Here is a 9,813-nt window from a genome sequence, read left to right on the forward strand (position 1 = left end):
ACCTAAAGAGATAGCCACAATAAAAGTCAGAATTTAACAAAAATCCTTCATGACATTACCCAAAATAGCTGAGAGAAATTAGCCATGATGTAGAACCAACATTCATGGGGTAATTTTAAGAAGTATTGCTCATGATATTTCCAATGCATATCTTATTTGCCAAATATTTATAGTTCATTCCCTCATTTCCTTGGGACTTTTCTCAAATATAACCTTAAGAACGAGGTCTTTCCTGACCACCCTATATGAAATAACAAACTTCTCCTTCCCCATCCTGCTTTATATTTATAGCAGTTTGTCTACTGTCTGTCTTCCCCCACTAGAATGTAAGCTCCATGAGGTTCTTTGTTCTTTTCATTCTTGTTATTTTCAGTGCCTAGAGATGTAGGCACATGATGGGCACAAATAAGTGTTTATTCAATAAAGAAAGTACGCCTTCCTAAGTCCATTGCACTTAGCTTTTCTCATTTATTCATCAAACAAACAATACCTTTTATCTTTCAGGCAGTATGTTGAGATCTGGTGATGAAGAATGACTAGATTTCGAGGTGACTAACCTCGAGTGATAGCCTTCAAGGAGGTTATGGTCCACTCAGAAGCAAACTGACAAGTAAATTGGCAATTAGAGCACGGTGTAATAAATGCTGCAATAGTGGAAGTACTAGACACTGAACTGTACAGCAGACTCATCTAGCCAACTTTAAGGGAATAAAGGAAGAATTCCTGGTGGAAGTAATATCCTAACAAAGACGTGAAGGACAAGGAGTTACTCCAAGTGAAATATTAGTAGAGTCAAGAGTGTTTCACGCAGAGATTGGTCTCCAGAAAGGTTGAACAGTGAGAGAGGCTGTTGTCAGATGAAAGATTTACCCTCCCCAGAGGCACCGATTTGTGTCATGTCTTACATCATGTTGTTCCCTGTGCTGGGAAAGGCTGGAATACCACCCTGTTTATAGCTTAATCACCTTTACATCCTGAAAAACCTTTTGCTATGTGGCTTCTCCTGCCTCACAAAAGCTGATGCAGTCACTTGCTTCTTTGTCCCATCTCTATAAGCAGTGTTTCCTCGGTTCTAGCCCTTACCAATATTTTTCTTCAACACTAGATGGAATTCCCTAGAGAACAGAAAATATGTCTTATATACTTTGCATCCTTAGGCACTAGGAACTCCAAGAGGCTGGCAGAGAGTAGGCACTCGCTAAATGTTTGTTGAATGAATAATTAGTACTGATTCTGTATGTAATTTCTTGATTCTAGTAGTACTTGGAGAAGACAATGACTAGAAAATCCCAGGACTTTCCTACATCAAGAAAATAATGACTGCAAAGTAAAAACTAATATAAATATAGACATAGATTTTATCTATTTTATCTATCTATCTATCTTCTAGCTCTTGCTTGAGTAATAAAGGAGGTGAAGAACCACAAATGTGTCTTATTCCATAAGTTTATTAATATTTGTCTCCAATTAGTTTTATGAAAGCAGAAGCTGAGACGGGGCTTGATGTGCACGATATTTATTAGGGACCAACTTCTGGCTGGAAGGGGAGGATGTAGGATTGGAGCAAGAACTGCAATGTAGGCTCCCCTAAGGCTCAGGAAACGCCATGGAGAGTTTGACAGCACACACGACCCCAGTCAGAGCTGTTCCACAGTGACCACAAGTATATTAAGAACACCATCAGTTGATCAATACTCAGATGGAAGGGTGTGAGCCTGGATATGGCAAACGGTTTAGGGAAACCCTGATGGGAGTGACAGCTGGAAGCTGTCTGGTCACTGAATTCCGAGCAGCCTGGGTAGCAAGTCCTTCCTTGAAGCAGGACCTCTGTATTCACCACAGTCTTATTCCATGAACGTACAGTCATGATTTCAAATGAGGTAGGTTATATTCAAATTTCCCTAACAAAAATATGTGTATCTAAAAACGTGTGGAAAACACCAAAGGTGTATGATGGAAATCAGTATATTGGAATTATACTACAAATACATTTTTCTCAGAGGTATTACTGGATTTGAAGCACTGCCATGTGGTTTCCTTTCTTTAAGTTTGATGGTAATACCTTTAAGTCAGAATTTTGGTTTACTTTGTCCCAAAAGACATCTAACATTTTCCATGGCGGATTGCAGAGCACTCTTTCCTTTGAGGTGCTGTGAATTTCATTTTCCCATCCTTTTTCCATGACCTCAGGAGCCAACTATCCAAACAAACTTCACTTAAACTGATTCATATGGTAGCTCTGTACTTTGAAGTTTAGTGTTGATCATAAAAGAACCATAAAATGATTCTTCAAACTTATTTTAAAGCAATGAAGCCAAATGACTTCTTGAAATATTTTCAATGTAATAGATATTATTGAAGAATTTTAACATTATAAAAATTACCTTTTAGTGAAAAAAAATACTTTTCCTTTGAATCTAAGAATTTTTTCCCTTGTGCTCTTTTTTTCCTATCCACGTTATCCTAGATCATTCTATTCTACTGTTGCTCTTTCTTTCTGACTGCATTTCTTACTGGTTCTAACCAATGCTTCAAGTTTTTCTTCCCTAGCTGTTGTCTTTCATAGCTTGTACGGATATTACTATCAGTAGGATCTAAAGGTCACCAGTTACACATTAAGGGTTAATTTTCCATTAAAGAAGCATTCGACTCTTATAGACATTTGGAAAACTGTCTGCCAGACTCTTAAACCTCAAGACTCTTGAGACTCAGCTGTGCTCCCCTTGTGTACTTAAATCTCTAGCTGTCACATGAGGTCATAGTCTTTTTCTTTGTTTTACTCCGCTATAATAGAATGGCATTTGGGTGAGTCCAGCTCAGTTCTTTAGATGCTATTGGAGCACTTGTTTGCAACAGACTATATAGCAGGGACTAGAGGAATAAAGATAATCCCAGTCCTCCAGGATTCTGCTCTCTGATGTGGTAGACTTTTGTACCAAGTTCAATGCTAATAGAGAGCTATACTCAGTGTTCAATGAGAAGACAAAGAAAAGACACCTAACTCAATATAGAGGCCTAAAAAAGGTTTCTAAAGATGATGACTGCTGATTTGAGTGTTAAGGGATGTTTAATAAGAGTTATCCAGTCCCATATTACTAGAGCATCATGTGGGGGGCACAATAGGGGGTCCATAGGAGTGATATATGCCATGCCAAGTAGCATCTATTGTATTCTATAGGACATGGGGACCACTATTTAAGCAGAGAAGTGCCTTGTATTTTTGAAATATCATTCTCACTGGCATGACATGGAGGATGGCTCTAAAGCAGTGGTTCTCAGTGTGCCCTGGACTAGCAGCTTCAGCATTACCTGAGGACTAAGAAATGCAAATTCTCAGGCCCTACTCCAGACCTACTGAATCAGAAACTCTGGGATTGGGGCCCACCAGTCTGTGTTTCAACAAGTCCTCCAGGTGATTTTGATCCAGGCCAAAGTTTGAGAATCACTGCTCTAAATCAGCAGGAACATTTGACAAAGTCTGGAGCGGGGCTCAGATTAAGAAGGAATTCACCTCGGGTGCAAAATTTAAGAGGGTGCCAAAATCCTCAGTAACCAAGATAATATGTTAATGTAACATTTTGAAAAAATTAAAATGAATGCCAAAAATTCACAATGTTGTGTTTTAGGGCCCTGTGTTATTGTGCAATGGGAACAGTTGTTTCCAATCTGCTTGGGGTTCCCAGGGTCCACATAACTGTCACATTTCCCAGCAGGTGAATTGGGTAATGTGGTGTTCAGGCCTGGCTTCAAGGGTGTGAGACTTGTGCAGCTGAACACGGCCCCACATGCAGAAGGACCCCACACTTAGAGGGGCCCCCCAATTGGTTTACTGCTCTGCTGTCACTGTCTTGAAATTCTTTATAATTTTTAAAGAAGGGGCCCTGTAGTTTTAGTTTGTACTGGGCCCTGCAAAGTTTCTCGGGAATGGTTTCTGGATGTCTTTTTGTTTTCTTTCAAATTTTACATTAGCATAGAAGAAATTCAGTCTTCTTGCTGTTGTAGGACTTTCATTAACTTGTTCCACGTGGTTCAAAATATGATAGGACATTTTGATAACTGTATATAGGGCACAGATTTTTCCTTTTGCCTCAGGCTCCAACAAGGCCCAACACAGTACTAGTCCGGAGACATTTTTCTCACGACAAAGGTGTGCTACTGACATCTAGTGGGTAGTGACCAGGGATGCTTCTAAACATCCTACAATGCACAGGACAGCTTCACAAGAAATTATTTGGTCCAAAATGTCAATGGTGCCAGGGTAAGGAGGCTGTTAGCAGTGTCTTGAATTGGGACAATGATAGCAAATATGGAACTATCTAGAACTTGGTGATTAGTCAGCTGGGAGGGAGTGGAGTTCAAGGGAAAGAAAGATTCTCAGAGTTTTCGCTTGTTTAGGGCACAAGTTATATGGAGAATTTGGGGGAAGGAGCTAGTTAATTAGAAGTAAAGCAAAAACAGATAGGAGTTTGAGGCAGGGCATCCAAATAGAGATGTTCATTTGAAGGCCAGCATCTGAAGCTCTGAATAGAGAGAGTTTAGAATGGTCAACAGGTACCTCTATTATGGTCCTCTGCCCTACCCAAACCTCTAGGACAATTCCACCCCTCCTGCTTCAGGGAATGGACACCACAGCTCAACCAGAGGAAAAAGAAGGCAATTTTTGGCTTTTTAAGTCCCACATGATTTTTCTGAAACCCATGGCAGAGAAATAGTTTTGTGTATTTCAAATTTTTAAGCCCTAAAGAGCACAAGGTATAGAGTTCATTGTCATGCTATAAGTAACAGGCTGGGATAACAGGCAAGTCCAAGTGCTTTTCTCTGAGATGAAATAAAAATTCCTCAAGTGGGAGAAAGGGAGGGACAAAGGGGACGTAGGGGAGAGGATGGCTGGGACAATGGGATTGGGTCAGGGGCACCAAGTGGACAGAGCAGAATCAGTATCAGCAGCCAGCACATCCCCACTTGCAAAGGCAGCCCTCTTTTCCAATATCTAAGACCACTTGAAGGCCCCAGGATAGAAATAAAGCCCCATCGCCTATTCTTGGGTAGAGCTGAAGGGATCCACAGTCCATTACACACAAACGCCAAAGTAATCTCCAGCTTCTTCAGTTACATTTACTAGGCAAGTTTCTCTAGAACTGTTCCTGGGTGACTTTTTTTCTTCTTCAATTTTTATATCAGCAGAGAGTGAATTCACTTTTCACCCTAAATATTTTCAAACTTTTTATTGCCATCAATAAAAGGCAAGGATTTTTCTTTGTTAAGTTTATGGGATACATTTTCTAGTTACAAGATAATTTTCTACAACATTTGTTTGTTTATTCTTTAACTATACACCTGTGGGTACCTGTGAAGGCAGAGATGTTGTCTTGTTCAATATCATACCACTAGACCATGGCACAGTGCACACAACATAGTAGGGGGGTCTGTAGTGGATGCTGCGATGTGCTGCCCAGATCTCCACTTTACCACCAAGGCATTCATTCCCTCAGATGTGGCTAGTCTCAGCTGCGATGGCTCATTACCTGATCCAATACCTGGTTCATGCAGGACAGAGGCTCTGTCCCTTGCCAAGCCAACGCCAGAGCTCCCAGTAGGATTGGCTAAGGCCTCTGTAGCAAATTCATCCCCTTTCAACCCTTTCTGACCAGTTCTGTTTCCCTCAAGTCCTTACAAAAGTTGTTCTCAAGAGTACTCCCCAGTAACCCTCCTTTATGCAAATCTCTGCCTAGAATCTGTTTCCTTGGGAACTGACTTAAGATAATGTTTAATAAATATTCGTTGACTAAATGGATGAAGAGGTTCTTCCATTGTAAACTATGAGGTTCCTCACCCTGAGCAGAAATAATTGTGGCAAACTCTGACCTTTATTTGTAGACTTAACATTTTATTTTTATCATCTCAGGCCCTAAAAGTCAGAGCTCACACTCAAATCATTCACTCAGCTTCTGGGTCATGCGTGACTTTTCTATGATGACAGTATCAATACACAGTTGTTTTAGTTATATTGTCATTTGGTCACCAGATGGCAGAGGTGACACGCAGAAAGCCACTCTTTCTGGCCCTGGGTCACCCATTCCAGGATTTAACATTAAACCCAAATTACCCATTTAGTACCATTAATTCCCCAAGACCTTGTTATTACGGCATTGTTTCATTTTGTAGGAAAGTGTCACCGACACACTTGGCCTCATTTGCATATAAAAAGGAGGGTTTCAAATATAATGGAAAGAGCCCTGGACTAAGCATCTGAACCACTGCACATTGGCCATTTGTTCCATTTGAATATGTTTCTCCATCAGTAAAATGAGAATCCCAGCCCTGCCTGCTTTAAAGGTCTGTGGTTAAGGAACAAATGAAAATGATTGGGGTTGAGGGAAGGGGTCTGGTTGAAGGGACCACATGTGTTCCTCCCTAGTCCAGGAGAGCTCTGAGTATGGGGGGCCAGGATGGCGTCCTGTAGGAGGTGGAGGGACTTTGCCTGGCTTCTAGGGTGAGGGGCTAGTCTAAGCCAGACTCCTGGGCTGGGCAGTTACTCCTCCTCTTGTAGCATCCTCTGAGGTATGCTCCCTTCCTAGAACAGCACAAATGTTTCCTGCATGCTGGGGTGCATGGTTTATTTCTTCCAGGAATCCTCAACTCCTGCCCTTCTTGCTTGTGTGGGCTACCAGACCAGGAAGAAATAGCTGGGTTTGCACAAATTTTTCACAATGCTATGGGATGGACCCTCACTGCCTGAATTTACCCATTTCCACACCAAAGTCCAGGCATAGGCAGAGGCTAGCGCCAGCCAAGACAGGAGAGCTTGGTTCAGGCTTACATGTGCCCGCTAGGTCTCCCGTAGGAGGCCGCAGCTGTCGGCCAGACCTGGCCCTATAGGAACCACCTGCGACCGGAAGGCCGTGATGAAAAATGCAGCAGTGCCGAGGAGATGCCGCAGGACTAAGTGGAGTGTGGTACTGGGGGCTGGGGAAGTACGACCTAGAGGAGGGCACTGCGGCCCCAAACCGCAAGGAGTCTGCTAAGAAGTACACCCCCACCTGGCGCTGCGTGGAGGGAGAGGAACTTCGGTACTCACGTGACACAGGATACCCAACACCGCATCCACTTCTACCACTGGGCCAAGTGGCCATTCTTCTGTTCAAATCCGACTGAAAACGTGGACTGTGCCAGGCACCCAGGGATCTGCCCACAAATAGGGACTGCAGCCTAAATTCCAAAGATCAGAGACTGAATCTTTCTGCCTTGCTAAGAGAACACCTTGATCTTTGAACCTTTACTGCGATCTTTTGTACTGGTGCTGTCGGTACTAGTTTGTTGTGGTTAAAAAGCAACTAGCAGGGCTTCCCTGGTGGCGCAGTGGTTGAAAGTCCGCCTGCCGATGCAGGGGACACGGGTTCGTGCCCCGGTCCAGGAAGATCCCACATGCCGCAGAGCGGCTGGGCCCGTGAGCCATGGCCGCTAAGCCTGTGCGTCCGGAGCCTGTGCGTCCAGAGCCTGTGCTCCGCAACGGGAGAGGCCACAACAGTGAGAGGTCCGCGTAATATTAAAAAAAAAAAAAAAATCTATTCTTTAAATTAAAAAAAAATAGAATAAAAGCACCACACAAAAATCCCAGCTATACAGGGTTTAGTTTCACCAGCCCTAAGGCTGTCTGAGCTAAGGGGCTGAGGGCAGCCTGCCAGGTGAGTACCCTGGAGCTGGTCTGGCTTTGACACTGAGGTCAATGGAGGTGTGCAGCTTGGTGTCCACACTCTTCTTTTTCAGTTAGGGAGTGTATTAGTTTCTTATTGCTGCTGTAACAAACACTACACACTTGGTAGCTTAAAACAACACATACTTAAAAATTTTTTTATAGTTCTGGACGTCAGAAGCCTGAAATGGGTCTTATGGAGTTAAAAATCAAGGTGTCAGCAGGGCGGTGTTCCTATCTTTTCCAGTTTCTAGAGGCTGCCTGCATTCCTTGGCTCGTGGCTCTTTCCTCCATCTTCAGAAAAGATCATGCTAAACCCTGCTTCTGTTATCATATCTTTTCTGACTTCAATCCTCCTCCCTCTCATGAAGACCCTTGTGACTGGGCTCACCTGGATAATACAGGATAATCTCATCTCAAAATGTGTTTAATCACATCTGCAAAGTCCCTTTTACCATGTAAGATAACACATTCACAGGTCCGAGGATTACCACATGGGCATATTTGGGGAGACTTTATACAGCCTATCATAGAAAGTACTGAAAATTAAGTGAGGGGCAGTGAGCCCAAGAGGGCTTGTGGTTGAGAGTCAAGTGTAAATGGGAAAAATAACAGACCATTTATTGCACGTGTATTCTGTTCCAGAAACCCTGATAGGCACTTCCCTGTGCTATCTCATTTAATTCTCACAAAGATGTAGCAAAGTAGCTATTATTACAGCCATTTTTAAAAGATGAGAAAACTGAGGCTGAAAGAGCTTAGTTTACTAGTCAGTGGTAAAGCTTCACACTTGGGTCTCTGACTCAATCCTTTCTCTTAACCTCTAGAAAAATCAGTTGTCTCATTTGCAAAATGGAGACAGTAATTAGCTCATACATTTGTGTGAGAACTGAGTGAGCTGACCTCTGTGAAGGGCTCAGAAGAGGTGTGACTCGTGGTGAGTACCCCATTAACACTGGCCTTTATTGTTAACATCTGCCAGAGCTAACCTTCCCTGGTCCCTCCTGGCTCAAGTCCCTCCTCTCTCAGGCAGGCAGAGCCTCACCCAGTTCTAAGCCAATTCTGCCCAAAGTAGGCAGAAGCTCTGACAAAGTAACCCCAGAAAAAGTAGGCTGTAAGCTCTGAAATCAGTGCGCTGCTGGAGAGCTGGTACCATGAGACACTAGGGTGGAGCATTCAGTTGAAAGAAGATACTATTTTTGTGTGATATTTAAAATAAAGTTGAATGGCCCTTTTTGTAGTCTTTCTAACAAAAGTGCCTACGGAAGTGAATTGGGCTTTTCCTGAAAGGGGCAAGAGTGTTACCTACGTTTACTCACACCCCAAAATGCACCAAGCAGCTACTCTGCTGGATCTCGACTCAGTCCTGCCAGAGGCCTAGGACCACTAGGAGTGTCTTCACTCCAAACAAAATCCTAGAAATCATCCCCGATTCCTGTCTTTCACTTATTACTATACTCAGTCACTGAGTTCTGTCCATTGGGCCTCCTAGTCATCTTTTAAATCCATTTAAGTACCTTTCATGACTATGCCATTTAAGTACCTTTCATGACAAGTAGAGCAGTTGAAAAAGAGTATTTGGGGGTACTGAAATACTGCGCGTCCAGAGCCTGTGCTCTGCAATGGGAGAGGCCACAACAGTGAGAGGCCCACATACCGCAAAAAAAAAAAAAAAAAAAAGTGTGCAAATAATAAACTGGTGCAGCCACTATGGAGGTTCCTGAAAAACCTAAGGATAGAGCTACCATATGATCCAGAATTCCCACTCGTGGGCATATATCCCTCAATGTTTGTAGCAGCACTATTTACAATAGCCAAAACATGAAAGCAACCTAAGTGTCTATCGACAGATGAATGGATAAAGAAGACGTGGTGTATATGTGTGTACGGGGAGTAGAATATTACTCAGGACACACAATGGAACATATTACTCAGCCATGAAAAATGAAATATTGCCATTTGCAGCAACATGGATGGACCTAGAGAATATCAAACTAAGTGAAGTAAGTCAGACTAAGACAAATATTATGATATCACTTATATGTGGAATCTAAAAAATAATACAAATGAACTTATTTACAAAACAGAAACAGACTCACAAAGAAAACAAACTTATGGTT

The 9,813-nt window shown here is 42.6% G+C and overlaps 1 pseudogene; it reads left to right on the forward strand.

The window, feature by feature from the left end:
- The first annotated feature begins 5,443 nt into the window (after nucleotides 1-5,443).
- LOC114900469 lies at nucleotides 5,444-7,155 on the forward strand (annotated as a pseudogene).
- Nucleotides 7,156-9,813: the final 2,658 nt, after the last annotated feature.

This window comes from Monodon monoceros, unplaced genomic scaffold (genome assembly GCF_005190385.1).
Source record: "Monodon monoceros isolate NGI ecotype Baffin Bay Population unplaced genomic scaffold, NGI_Narwhal_1 Super_Scaffold_19, whole genome shotgun sequence".
In the NCBI taxonomy this organism is placed as follows: Eukaryota; Metazoa; Chordata; class Mammalia; order Artiodactyla; family Monodontidae; genus Monodon; species Monodon monoceros.